Source organism: Acyrthosiphon pisum, chromosome A1, assembly GCF_005508785.2.
Source record: "Acyrthosiphon pisum isolate AL4f chromosome A1, pea_aphid_22Mar2018_4r6ur, whole genome shotgun sequence".
Lineage (NCBI taxonomy): Eukaryota > Metazoa > Arthropoda > Insecta > Hemiptera > Aphididae > Acyrthosiphon > Acyrthosiphon pisum.
In genome coordinates this window covers 129,354,539-129,368,507 of record NC_042494.1, presented here as the reverse complement: position 1 = coordinate 129,368,507, position 13,969 = coordinate 129,354,539, and the positions used below count along the sequence as shown (strand labels likewise).

At 30.1% G+C, this 13,969-nt stretch overlaps 1 protein-coding gene across 7 annotated transcripts in view; it reads right to left on the bottom strand.

Annotated features, from left to right (window-relative positions):
• The window catches only part of LOC100574986, a 35,473-nt gene that overhangs the window by 11,320 nt on the left and 10,184 nt on the right, over nucleotides 1-13,969 (bottom strand). For 2 of the 7 annotated variants that reach the window (XM_029488309.1, XM_016807805.2), the window contains exon 1: nucleotides 7,571-8,485. The exons of 2 other annotated variants lie outside the window; for them this stretch is intronic. The gene's annotated coding sequence lies outside the window, so the exon portion shown is untranslated. Of the gene's footprint in view, nucleotides 1-6,712; nucleotides 6,769-7,570; nucleotides 8,486-13,969 lie in introns of those variants that run through there. 3 more of the 7 variants (XM_008188986.3, XM_003247312.4, XM_029488308.1) reach the window with 2 other exon arrangements.

Here is a 13,969-nt window from a genome sequence, read left to right as displayed (position 1 = left end):
AAACTCAATATCGTTGATAACAGGTTCATAAAAAAAAAAAACTTAAATATTTTTCAAAGGCCAGCCGATGAACCTAATCATTATGCTATACCCTACCCCAGTCCTCCCCATATTATGGGTTATTATTTCAATCATCTCCGAATCAAGAAAATATAATAATAGTATAAATCATACTGGAAATATAATCCAGTCTCGTAATATTTATTTTAATATCGACTACATTGTCTGCAACACCGACTATAGCGCGTACAGTCATGAACGTGAATCACGTGTTTCTAACGCGTGACCTAGATTTGTACAAGTCGGAAACACAGCTTCACTGTATTGGTTCTTGGGAATTGGGACCGTTTCGTTGCGGCCGTTCATACTCTGACGAATAATATTATTCGACCCTTATATATATACGAAGAACGAAAACGTGCATTAAAATTTCCGAATATTGCAGCACGATTACATATTATTATACACGTAAATTCGTAGGCGGCTAAACTAATTGAAAATTAACAATGAAATAAATGTCAAGAGAACTTTCATCGAAAAACATTTGTTCAGCAATTTACTGTCACATTTAAAGTTTTCTAAATCCCAACGTAATTCATATATACACCCATAAGGTTATAACTTTGAAATATTGTATAACTGTTTGATAAAAATGAGGTAAGAATGAAGATACGTGCAATTGTATATAATTAATATATTTATATGCGACACTGTCACATTTTCCGTCCATACTTGTACTTCAATGTTTTAAATATAAATTGCGGCAACCACTTCATGTTGCATTATCGCCAAGTCGTCAGATTCCAATCTTAATTCTTATAGGGAGACAAGTAGAAAACTAAGCAACATCTAACTTCAGCATTCATAGTTGAATGTGTTTATCCTACAAACACCTGAATTACCACCTTCCCGTAAATCAAAATAGTTGCAATTTTAGTTTATTTTTATGAAACGTCTTGAATTGCATTTAATATAAATGAGCTCTTTTATATTTTGCTACTTAAATGGGTATATTTATATTGCGTCAAAAAATGATCTAAAATATTAAATAATATTATATGTGCCTATCAGAAAAGGATACATATAGTTCATATTTATTCATATATTAATAATTCAATAAAAAAAGTCAGAAAATGTTTCTTTTGTAAATATTTATGGCAGGTCTAATATGTTAAGATATTTAGTAAGTTTGGAATTTTATTATGTCAGTTAAAACTTTTAAAACAAGATAGCGATTATTAACGAGGACACGTGCGCACGACTCTCAAATTTGCTTCAGATATGATAACAATTATTTTTGAAGTAAAAAATAAATTTAATTAATAATACAATTATTATTTTATTATTAATTATGACAGATGCCTAACTAAATAATCTATTTGTAACAAAAAAATGGTATTCATAGAAAGCTTAGTAAGTTGCATAATTAATAAAAACCATTACATAAAAATTCATCCGATATTATAATTTAAGCAAACACATTTTTTTTCTGTACATAAGATTTTTTTACAAGTTATAAGTTATTTTTATAAATCACAGTTTCCAGTTGACCGATTATTATGTTTATTAATGAGTTACAAAATACAAAACAGTCAGCTTTCGCGTTCGATATAAATCAACAAAAGCAAACAAAAAACTAATTTAACGACAAAGGTACACATTAAAACTTAAAAGCCTAAAATAGTATCATAAAATAAATTTGACTAAAAAATTATAATTTTGTATAAGATTAATTAAATTCATCTCGTATCATCGAACTATTGTATGTTTTTTACTAAAAATTAATGAATTAAAATGAAGAAGACAAAAGTTGAAAAGTTAATACTGTGTTAAAAGCAGTGTACAGACATTTTTTTTTCGAAAAATAAGGGACATTTACTATTTAATGTAATTATTCATTACCTATACATTACTTAAATTAACTTTTGCCTTATGTAATCTATGGTTATAATTAGTATTATATACGACAGGAACTGTTTAATTGAATTAACATGTTAAAATGTTAACACATAATTTCATTTTGAAACTAAATATCTAAAAATATAATAAAATTTATTGAAAATTTTTAAATTTTACAAAAAAACAACATAATAAATTATTTTTTATTATTTTTATCAAATTACCTACAAATTTACTGAAGTCGAACTTTTAATATTAAAATATAATATTTAATTAGGTCTCTATGTTATAAATATTACAAATAAATAAATAATAATGCAATGTTTTATATAAAAATTAGTACCTACCCATTTTATTTTAACTTATGAAAAACACAAAATAATTGTTTTTATAAAAGTGAAGTACTGCAGAGGTCTATATAACTTGTTGGAAAATGTAACAAAAATGAATCTAGTTAACTAATTATTTTTGTTATGGCTGGTAAATTTTATGTTTTTGTTGTGAAATATGAAAAAGCTTATGAATATTAACTACTAATTCGAGATAATATAAAGAAATTGACAATAAATTTGTTTAACAAATTATTAAGCACTTAATGACTAATATATTTTAAAGGCATTATACATTAATCGTATAATATAATAAATGATTCAATGGTTTGTTCTAAACACAAAAGGCCTTTTTCTTAACAGAGTAATAACACAGATAGTGCACCTGTCCGGCTGTCCACGATCACGAAGGTCATTGTTACGTAATCATACTAGTTTTCTGTATATCCTATATTAATAAATACCTCGTACCTACATGTTATTATAAATATATCTAGTCAGTAGTCACATTGAATATAATAACATAGATACATTTTTTCTCGAACACAAGTCGAATAAAAAACATACATTTATTTCATTGGACATTTTCTACGAAATATAAATAAATTAAACACAAAATATTAAATTTTTTTAATTCAAATGAAAATTAAATAAAATAAACAAAAATTGTATTTATTTTATATATATATGTTTAAAATTCCTTATCTTTTAAATTTTTAATAAATTATTTATATCGTACTCGTAATTATTTTGGGGGAATAACGACGACCAAAAATTCAAACAAATGGATACATAAGAAATTCAGCCGGCTTAACTATGCCATTTATTTCTTAGTTCCACTTATATGGTTCTTATATATTTATAAAATAGAAAATGAAAATTAATACACATTCAAATTTATGATCATTACATTTTGGTTTAAGTACATTTATTAAGTCATTCATACATGTAGGTCATGTGACAAATTCAATCGTATTTTAACGTGAAAAATATGTAACATACCTACAATATAAACAATTTTTTCGTATATGCGCATATTGTATTAAACTAAACAAGTATAAAATATTAATAAACATTTTCATTACGTAACATAAAATACCAAACTTTAAACAATTTTAATATATTTAAGCGTATTTAAGGTAAGTACCAAAATAATAATTTTAATATTTTTTTTTTCTGGCATGGTGTATTATCTTGTTTTATTGTTCAACATTATAGGTTATTAATTATAATATTATATGTATAAGAAAAGAAACGAATAAAGGTAGATACTATTTAAAATGTACAAAAATAGCTAGATTCTCATCAAGAATTTTTTTTGAAGTAGTGGGTATGAATAAAATCTGAAATATTATTAAAAATAAAACAATTTTCCTTTATTCGAGAAGGTGGTGGTTTTTTGGCGGTTATACTTGTATCAGGAATTTCTTATCCAACATTATCATCATAATTTATTTACAACGAAAAAGTCTAATCTTTTAGGTCTAACCGAGGCAGTATTTATAATTTTGAATATTATAGAAAATGTATAAAAAGTTTCAAGTTTCAACCTATAACCGTTAAAAATGTAAGAACATCGTTTAATAAAGATTCTATAAGTTATTTTTATTGAATGGACTATACTATATTATGATTATATTTTAGATACAATCAAAATCTCGATGCTCAAACATAAATAAAAATATTTGTGTAAAGCAATAATGAGTACCTAGAATCTTCCTTAAAATGCGTATTTAAGCGATTTATATCAAAATAATATTAGTTCATCTAAATTATAAATTATAAAAACTTTAAAAATAAATAACATGTCACAATATGTGTGGTACAAGAGGGTGCTACACCCGCATGTGATCTCTCTGTATAGCTCTCATACCATAGCAGAGTGTATGCTCAACAGATCACGATTAGCTTTGTAGTTTAAAAATTAAAGCGAATGACCTCTTATAAAATTTAAAGGTAATATTATTATTTTTCGAACCTCGTAGGTCTTTTTTAGATTTTAATTTTGAAGCAAGTTTTGAGTATTTTAAAATGCACAAACAATTTACTAACAGAGCTAAGTGTGATCTGCTGAGCTTACAATTTGCTATGTTATGCGTTATTGTAAGACAGATAGAATGTATGCGGGTCGCGGGTGTATTGCCCTCTTAATAAAAAAGTATATTAAGCTATACCCCACCATCCCAAGATATTTGATATAAATGATCTGCTATACGCCTATGATTATGATTTATGAATATAATATAATAAATATTATTGATTATTGTTCAAAATAAATAATAATTTATAACATTTTCATAAGAATGAACATCAACCCTAACGGTCTAACCTATATAGACAGCTACACGCAGTGGCACAACCAGTTTCTTTTAAGGGAGGAGCGGGAAGGTTCTTTATTCTTCATAATTTGATGGTCTGAAAGTTCAACGTTATCATAATTGATTTTATCGCTTATCATTTTTGTTATCATAAAATTAAACCAACACAAAATTGTTAGAAGTTGATATCCATCAAATATATTTTATACAGACCAAGGTGGTGGGGAGGGGGTAGAAGGTCTGGATCGGCAATTAAAAATTATAATTAGATACATAAAAATAAAATATTACTAAACATACTTCAAATAAGTTTTATGTTTTCATTAATAAATAGATATCATTCATTATTAGACAAGTTAAGTAATGTATAATTAATGAATGATATTAAAACTTAATTGATCTTAAGAATTCAGTTAGTTTATTTTCAATAGAATGAATGTCTATGAAATAGATACCTAATAGAAAACAATATTATAATAATATGTAATAGGTACATACTGGTGATATCAATTAAATTAATTTCAATACTAGTAAAAATTAATCTAATATGTAATAAAAATAAATAATATAAATTGTATTCATATACCTAACCTATTTATGAAATAATAATAAAAATATTTGAGTCAATCATGATAATCAATATTTCTGTTCCTAATATATACATATAGGTACTATACATTAAGATATATAATATTAAATCTGATAGTTTATGGTAGTATAAATAAAATTAATTTAATAGTATAGGAAATTACCTATATTAATAAGAATTAGGTAATAATTTACTTAACAATCAAGGTAGTAGGTACCTAAGTATATCAGAACAATATTTTCTTTAAAATATAAACTGAATCTAGTGGTTGTTATAAGGGGTGGGCTGGGAAATCCCCTCCTGAGACTAGGGGAGGGGGTTTATTATTTTTAATGTGTTAGTATAAAAATAATAAATAATTTATGTCAACTATTAACGGAAAATACAAGTTTTGAATTATAAAAATAATATTACCTCTATATTAGGTACGCTTGCAACAAAACAATTGCTTGGGATTTATTTTTATTCAACAATACCTACTTAATTTTCCCATCTCCCCCAAGTTTTTTGCAAAACTACTATTTACTCAATCTACCTAAGTCAACAGTACTAAATGATTTTTGGTGTTTAGACGTATCATGCATAGTATACTCAAAATCTAAAATATATTAAGCAATTATTAAAATAGCAAACATTTAAATTGGGGATGACCTATTGTGTTTTTTAGAACATAATATAAAATAATTTTGGAAATGTTAATAGTAATGTATAATTAAAATAATATCTAGACAATGAAACAACTATTATTGTAGAGCTGGATGCATGCAGTGTATTTATTGGAATGTTTTAGAATTATAATTAGTATATAATATCATAATATTTCAATGAATATAAGTATACATAGTATGAAATACAAATAAGGATGGAAGAAATTAAACGTTTCCATAGAAAATCCTTTACTTTCATACATACTGTTTAATGAAACATTGTGTAAATACATCACATTTTAGGCATCAGAACATATCGTATTTGATAAAAAAAAAAAGGAGATACCTATTAGCTTATATTCTCCATGTGTAACAATTATTATTCACCTGTCCATCTCTTTTAGCATTGGTAAGTTTAAATAAAATTTAAAAAAAAAAGTTATTAATTTTTGTTGTATATGGGACATGGGTATCCTGCAAAGCGGATTTATAGCGCATTACTCCACCACTATAAATTAGCCATTTCTCATGAGATAAATCTTAAGATAACATAATTTAATATGTTAGATACAGTATCCTTAATATTTAGGTACCAAATATAAAATTATAAGTTTAAATCAATAGGTATCTATTACAAACTAATTACAGATAAAATAGAAGTTTACTACCTTGATAAGTAGAATAATTCCTAATATAATTTTAAAAATGTAGTGACATATATAATATAAGTCATAGCTCAGAACTCTCCTCATAACTTTATTAACTTCAATAACTTAGTACGATTGAATAGAAGAAAAAAATATAAATATGAGTAGGTACTAATTGTATTATAGATATAAGCTGAAAGCATATTTGAATAGTTGAATTTTCTTTGTGCTATAATTCATAATTTTCCCACTATCTTTAATAAATAATGTGTATACAACATACTTGGTACTTTGAACTTTAAAACAAACACACAGGCTGTAACAATTACTGACATCCATCTATAACACAATTCACTAGTTTTTATATGTGATTTATATTTTGTCTAAGTAGTAATTAAAATAATGCAAAAGAATTATAAAACTAATGTGTAAATCAAGAGCGTAGAAAGCTGAAGATAGAAAATTATATTTGTTGTACCTATAGCAATTCTACCATAAAAAAATACTAAATAGTTTCTAATATTGTAATAAAAGCAAATGATAAATATTGATATTGAGTTTGCACCTATTTAGCTAAATACAAGTCATAACCTAATTTAGGTTGGCAATGAGTATGCGAAATGCAAAGTTAACACAAAAAACATTAACAACTGCAGTGCCAAACAGCAATAGAAAAATTGACAGCAGAAGACTGCTCCAGACAAATGCTTGGAGAACATCCCTTATCGGTGTCCTACCCCCACCGCTAAACAAACATAGGTAATAACACAACCAATAGACAGAACTTTAGAGACACAAGATTTCTCGTCTCATTGTCCACCGAAATTAAATTTGCAGTAATACACCACCATGATAATACAACGGTAAATATACGTTACATCGTTACAGGATTGTAAATTACACGAGAGCGCAAGGCAAGGTATCCTCGAGGAGACGACCACGAGAGATCATACGGGGGCGCACGCGCGCACGAGTCAAGTGGCGATATACTTGTCTATGCGATGACGTTAACGCGAATAGAGAACAATTAAATTGCAATCCCGTTTTTTCGGATAAGGCAAACAAACAAAATGGCCATCAGCAACCGAGCGGAAAATAATTAAGTCGCTTATAAAAATTGTTATAGACTTAAGAGTTTTACCTGAAAACCCTCGTCGGGCTGTTCGCGGGGAGCGGAGTGTCGTGTGTCAGCTTTGGACCGCGCGACCGCCGCACCAACAGCAGCAGCAATGGAATAACAACGACGACGTTATCACCATTTTTCGCGCACCGTTATCATCACCGTCGGTCCGAAACCATTGCTAAGTCGCAACTCACAGCGAACGACGACACGACTTACACGATTGGCGTGGTGCGTCGGGGTCAAGTCCAGCTTTCAGCGCGGGGTGATTACTGATTAAGCGACGAACGGTTTATGGGAGGGGTGTCGAAAAAGATCGTCCTGGGGTGGTTACGCGTCCGAGGGGGTTGTGGGGTCGACGGCACACGGTTCCTTTATCCGGTACGGGACGACGCAGTCGGGGCGTTGAAATCATACACGGAGGCTGGCGCTCCTCGGCCGTCGCGCGGACGGTACGACGGCGACGAGGGATGGTTTTACGCCGTGCGGGCGGCGGTGCAGGCGGACGATAAAACGCCTCGCGGACGGTCGCCGTGGACGTCGGCGTACGTGGACATAACACACACTCACGCACAAGGTACACGTCGTCGTTGAGACTTTTGGACGTCCGCTGTAATAAAATCACCACGTCGGGAGGAATACGATGAAAAAAAAATTGGAAAAAATGAATAAATAAAAAAAAATTTTAAATAAAATAAAGTTTCGCGCACACGCACACGCGAACACACACACACACACACACACACACACACACAAACACGAACGGGCGCCGCGCGCGCGCAGGGGGAGAGAACGATGTGCAGTATATTATGTGCGGTGCGGAACGGCCGCGCGAACGGGAAACGCGTATATACGAAATAATAATATATATAATGATACGATGTCGTGTGTGCGAGCACGGGCGGAGAAGTCGGGGCCGCGATACGTGGTGGAGTGCGGCGGTAGCGGCGACGACGACGTCGACGGCGGCGGTGACGGTGCGTGCGTGCATGCTGCGTGAAGGGGGCGCGGGCGCGGCGTGCGTGTGTGTGTGCGCGCGCGGCCCGAGGTAGGGGAAAGGACCCGCCTTGACGCGTTGGAACACCGACAAACCGACAGCGACGGACGGTACTCCGTACAATAATAATATCATATTATTATTATATTATTTTATTATAATATGGTATTATAATATGTTTTATATAAAACGTTCCTGTTATTTCCCCTCCCTCTACTAATGACACCCCCTCAAAGCGCATCGAGTAGAAAAATGTTACGCGCGAGCGTATCTCACGGGTATTTTTTAATTTTTCACGATTGTTCGGGCGCACCGGCTATGCAACAAATTCGTAGCGTTTCGAACCCGACGGGCGGCGGCGCTCAGATCCCGCCCGTCCGGATGGCGATCGGGCGTCCGCAAAAATGATCGGTAGTGTGGGCTTCGAATTGCACAACGCGTGTCAAAGTGCGAGTGGTAATAGTGCAGGTGATGGAACCGGGAGGGTGGTAGAGTACCGTGTAGAGGAGTTGGTTGGTAGGTGTAGTCTTCGTTGGTGTCCGCGTAGCCGTCGTATATTGCATTTATATTAAACGTAGTCCGCGTACGCCCCACGGTCTGGTTAACCTTATTTCGATAATTCCGATTTCCTTCTTCCGATCTCGCTGTGGCGACTATACGCATGATGCACGACACGGCGGATACGTTTTCCGGCCAACCGTATCACTCACGCAGTCGGGTGACGCTGCACGCACGGTTTGGCAACGTTGCCAGCTGCCGAACTCGCGGAGGAGCCGCGGAGGAGAAGTAGGAAGAGGTTGAGAAAAACGATGATAACATCCCGATCGCGTACATTTTAACGCGTACGCAACAAAAAAATCTGGCTGAAAAAAATGTGTGCGTGTCTGTAATCTGTATACATTCGTTTACCCCGACCCGATAGTATATTGACCATCATGATCTTCTCTAGTATCGTGCATATTGTGCACGATATTAGTTTTGAAACATCTGTGACATGGGTGGGGATGAGGAGAGATAATAATCGTTCAATTTGTTTCGAACCGTTATTATTTGAATGGTTGTGATGTGGATCGTTTCTGTGCAAAATCATGTCACGCAGTTTTTTTGGAGCTTCACGCGTCATGACGCTCTTACGATTTTTCATTTATAAGCGACGGACGGCGTTTAAAAATCGAAAAGTAAATTCACCGATTGGTCGGCGAAAGGAAACTTCTGCAGTTTTGCAGTAAGGCGCGCGACGGTATAATATAATATAACTGTTACTATATCTACTTATATATTCGAGCACCGAGCACACCGGTGTACATTGGAAAGCGGCGTCCTACATTTGCCCCTTCCCTTCTATCACCGTCGCAAGACAACCTACCCTTTATTCTTAAGGGAAACGAGTTTCCAAACGCAGCACGAATCACGAACCGACCTGGAATAGAAAAGAAAATGTTTGCGTACGTATTTACTGCACGCTGCGTGTGATTTCTGTACAGAGGACCTACAATAATTATAATTGTATGAGCGGTAAGACATTTATTTTCACGATGGCCTCGGAACTGGAGATTAGATAAGCAAACGGTTGTGTACAGGGTAACAAAATTAAGGCTCGTATTTATCCCACAAACAGTTCTATAGGTTATTTAATAATTTGTTGTACCGATTAAGTGTTCATTCCAATAATGCTCTTCCAATAATATATATATTGGCAAAATGTAAACGGATCCTTGTTCATAAAATAAGTAACAACACGTGGTTCTAGGGCATATAAACAAAAAAAAAATATTATTGAATAGGTATTAGTTCAACTATATACCTAAATATTTATTAAAATTCATACAAACAGTATAAACAATGAGAGCAGATGTAAATATTTTTATTATGCGTATATCGTAATGAAGATAGTTAGAAAATATCACATACCTACATACATAACTTAGAGTACGTCATTGTAAACTCAATAACGTCATTATATATATACTTATTATATAAGTTACGTACGTATTACACAAAAATAAATAAGATATTTGAATTTAACATTATGAGTTTCCGAGAAGTTGGGTGAACATTACGTTTTTAAGTAGGTATCTATTATCTATAATTTTGCGGTCCATAATGTGTAAAAAAACATAGGAAATCCAAATCTATATTTTGGGTTGTTTATGCATTAATATTATTAAATTTGTTAACGCCAAAATACTCAAATTAATTATAGGTACTTATATTTTCTAGTTAAATATAACATGATATTCACATTGTTATATTTACAATATTACTCTTATGATAATTATCATTGTAATAATGTATATAATATTATAATATACTTATATGGATTATATTAAGTATACTTATATCTCAAAAACGTATTATCTTCAAACTGACATTTTGTTAGACCCTGTACGTATAATGTCATTACTTGTACCAGACACCCAAAGCTATACTAATAGGTATTTAATAGTCATATACATAGGTATAATTAAAATAACAAACTGAAATAAAAAATTCATTTTGATATATCTACCTAAATATTTTAGAGGACTAGAGTTGTTATGAGAAATATAAATTAAAGCTTCAATAACTACATTAATCGGTTGGCCTCAAAATAGGTAATGATCTGCATTTTTAAAAATAATAATGGTATATGTACCTACAAGCAAATTTGTATAGTTACGAAAACGCGAAAACGATTTTTCATATGTTAATATAAAATATAAATAGGTTTACAAATTTAATCACTCAAACTTTTTTAAATGTAATATATTATTATTATTATTGTTATTATTAATAACTATAGTCTAAAACCATATTTGTTAGTTAACATCATTACATATTTATGATTTGGAATTTTTACATTTACATTATAATTTGATTTATCCCTTAATATACCTTTTGTAAATATTTTAAGATGATATCCTACATTTATGGCCCTTTTATCAGAAACATCTGCATTATATTTATCTCCTATTTTGTTTTATAAATGCAAATACGCTTAATATATATATAAAAGGTCATCCGTAGACAATGTATCAGCATTTTATCATTTAATGTACAAATTCGTTTAATTTGATAAAAATTATACAGATATACATAAACAATAATCATAATATAACATAAAAAGAAAATACAAAGAAAACTACAATAATAGATTACTCCAAAGAAAGCTTACTTGTAAAGAAACTACGTCTATATAGTTACGATACGATATAGCTTACTTCAATATGTAAAAATAATACGTCCATTATGACAGTGTTCAATACAATAAAAATTAAAATATTGAAGTCTTGTAAAAAGTATTATATTCGTTTAACGAATTTTATGAATGACTAACACAAAAATATAAATTAATAAGGTTTATTATTATAGCACACAAGCTACGAGGATTATTGACCATTAGGTCATAAAATAATATGACTAAAATGTTGATATACCTATACCTAATGTTTAATATTAAATGAGATTGAATTATGAACGATTTTCAATTTGTTTGTTTACGAAAAGACCTCGAAATTCAAACACAATTAATATAATTATTTACACAGTAGATTATAAAGTATTGCGAAAATTACAGTTTACAACAAATGTAATCATTATTGGAATTAATAATTAAAATTAAAAATATCATTAACTTAATGTCTGTTAATTACTCAACCTTTATACAATTATATATATAATATATAATGTGTTACCTATAAATGCGTATATGTATATTATACATATGAACGTATATAGGTATGAACACGAATTGTATAATTGCCGAAGATCCAACACAATGTTTGTGTAGGGAAATAATTTTTTTGCATATAACGTAAATGCAACTTTGGAAACATTGCTTGTTCTATATCTATTTATTAAAACATTCAAATAAAATGTTGTATTATTGCCCCTTTTCGGAGTTTAGTGTATCTATACATTTTAGATTCTGAGTGGAACGATGAATGTATTGATTTTACAATGATGTGTGTTATTTATTTTTTTATTTTATTTTTATTTTTTTACTGTTGTGTCTGTCATCACAATTTGGGGCAGTAAAGCAGCTTCGATTTTCTTTAACAGTATCTTGTTTGATGGGAAAGTGAATCTAGTTGGTGCATTCGGGAGGTCAAAATTTGAAATTTCCAAAAGTTTTCAAAAGCGCCGTGAAAAACAAAAGAAAAATTAAGGAAAAACGGGAATTGTTACGCAAAAGCTGTTTTCGAGAAAATCGATTTTGGTTTTTGGTATAACTTTAAAACAAATTACCGTAGATACATGACATTTTCACTGATTGTTTATATTTCCATTTTCTATACATAATACAATTTTCAAAATATTTTGATTTGTTTTGAACTGTTTAGGGACATTTTCAGTTTCCAATTTTATTAGTTTTTTTTTTTTGAATGTCAATAAAACTTTATTTGTTGAGTAAAAATACTTGAAAATTTAATACATGGCTCCTACTATATTGTTACAATGACATTTGAAAATATTATAATTCCTTAGTCACAGTTTTTTTTTATTAGCATTTAAAGTTCAAAAATTGACAAAATATGTAAAAATCACGAAAATTAGCAAGTTATTTTGAGTTAAGAATTCGTAAAAATTTTTCTTTTTAAATCTAAGATTTGAAAATGTATTACAAGATTTCACATAATATTGTCTACAAGAAAGTCAAATTAAATTTTTATGAGCGTTTGAAATTCATATTTTTACAACATTTGATATTCGCTCGATTTCTTATGTGACGATTTTCTTATTTTGTTGCAATTAAAAAACGAATGACTGTAAATACTTAAAAATTTCACTGAATGTTTATATTAGCATTTTCTATATACGATGAAATTTTGAAAATAATTTGACTCTTTTTTAGCTGTTTACGGGCATGGTCAGTTTTAAATTTGTTTAGTTTTTTTTCTATAAATATCAATAAAGTTTTATCTGTTGCGCCAAAAAGTGTAAACATTTAATACAAGGCTCCTGATATATTGTTACAATAGCAGTTGAAAAATATTAAAAATACATAGGCACAATTTTTTTTTATAAGCATTTAAAGATCAATTTTGACAAAATGTATCAAATGTAAAATTGAATAATTATTTTGTAGTTAAAAATTCATAAAATATTCAACTTTTTTATCTAAGGATTGAACATTTAAAACAAGATTCCACGTTAGTAATTAATTCTGTTACCAAAAAATCTAAAAAATACATTTACACAGTTTATTTTTATAGTCATTTTAAGTTCAAATTTGGACGAAATTACACATTAAAAACCTAGAATAACTATTTTAGTTATTTTTTTGTGATAGTATAATATTATTTGTGGGCACTTAGCTAGGAAACTTCTAAAGTATACTATTATATGTATCTATGATAGTATCACGGTTTGTTGTTGATGTATAACGTGTTATAAGTACCTAATAGATATTGTGATATGATTAATTTGGAATTTATTACAGG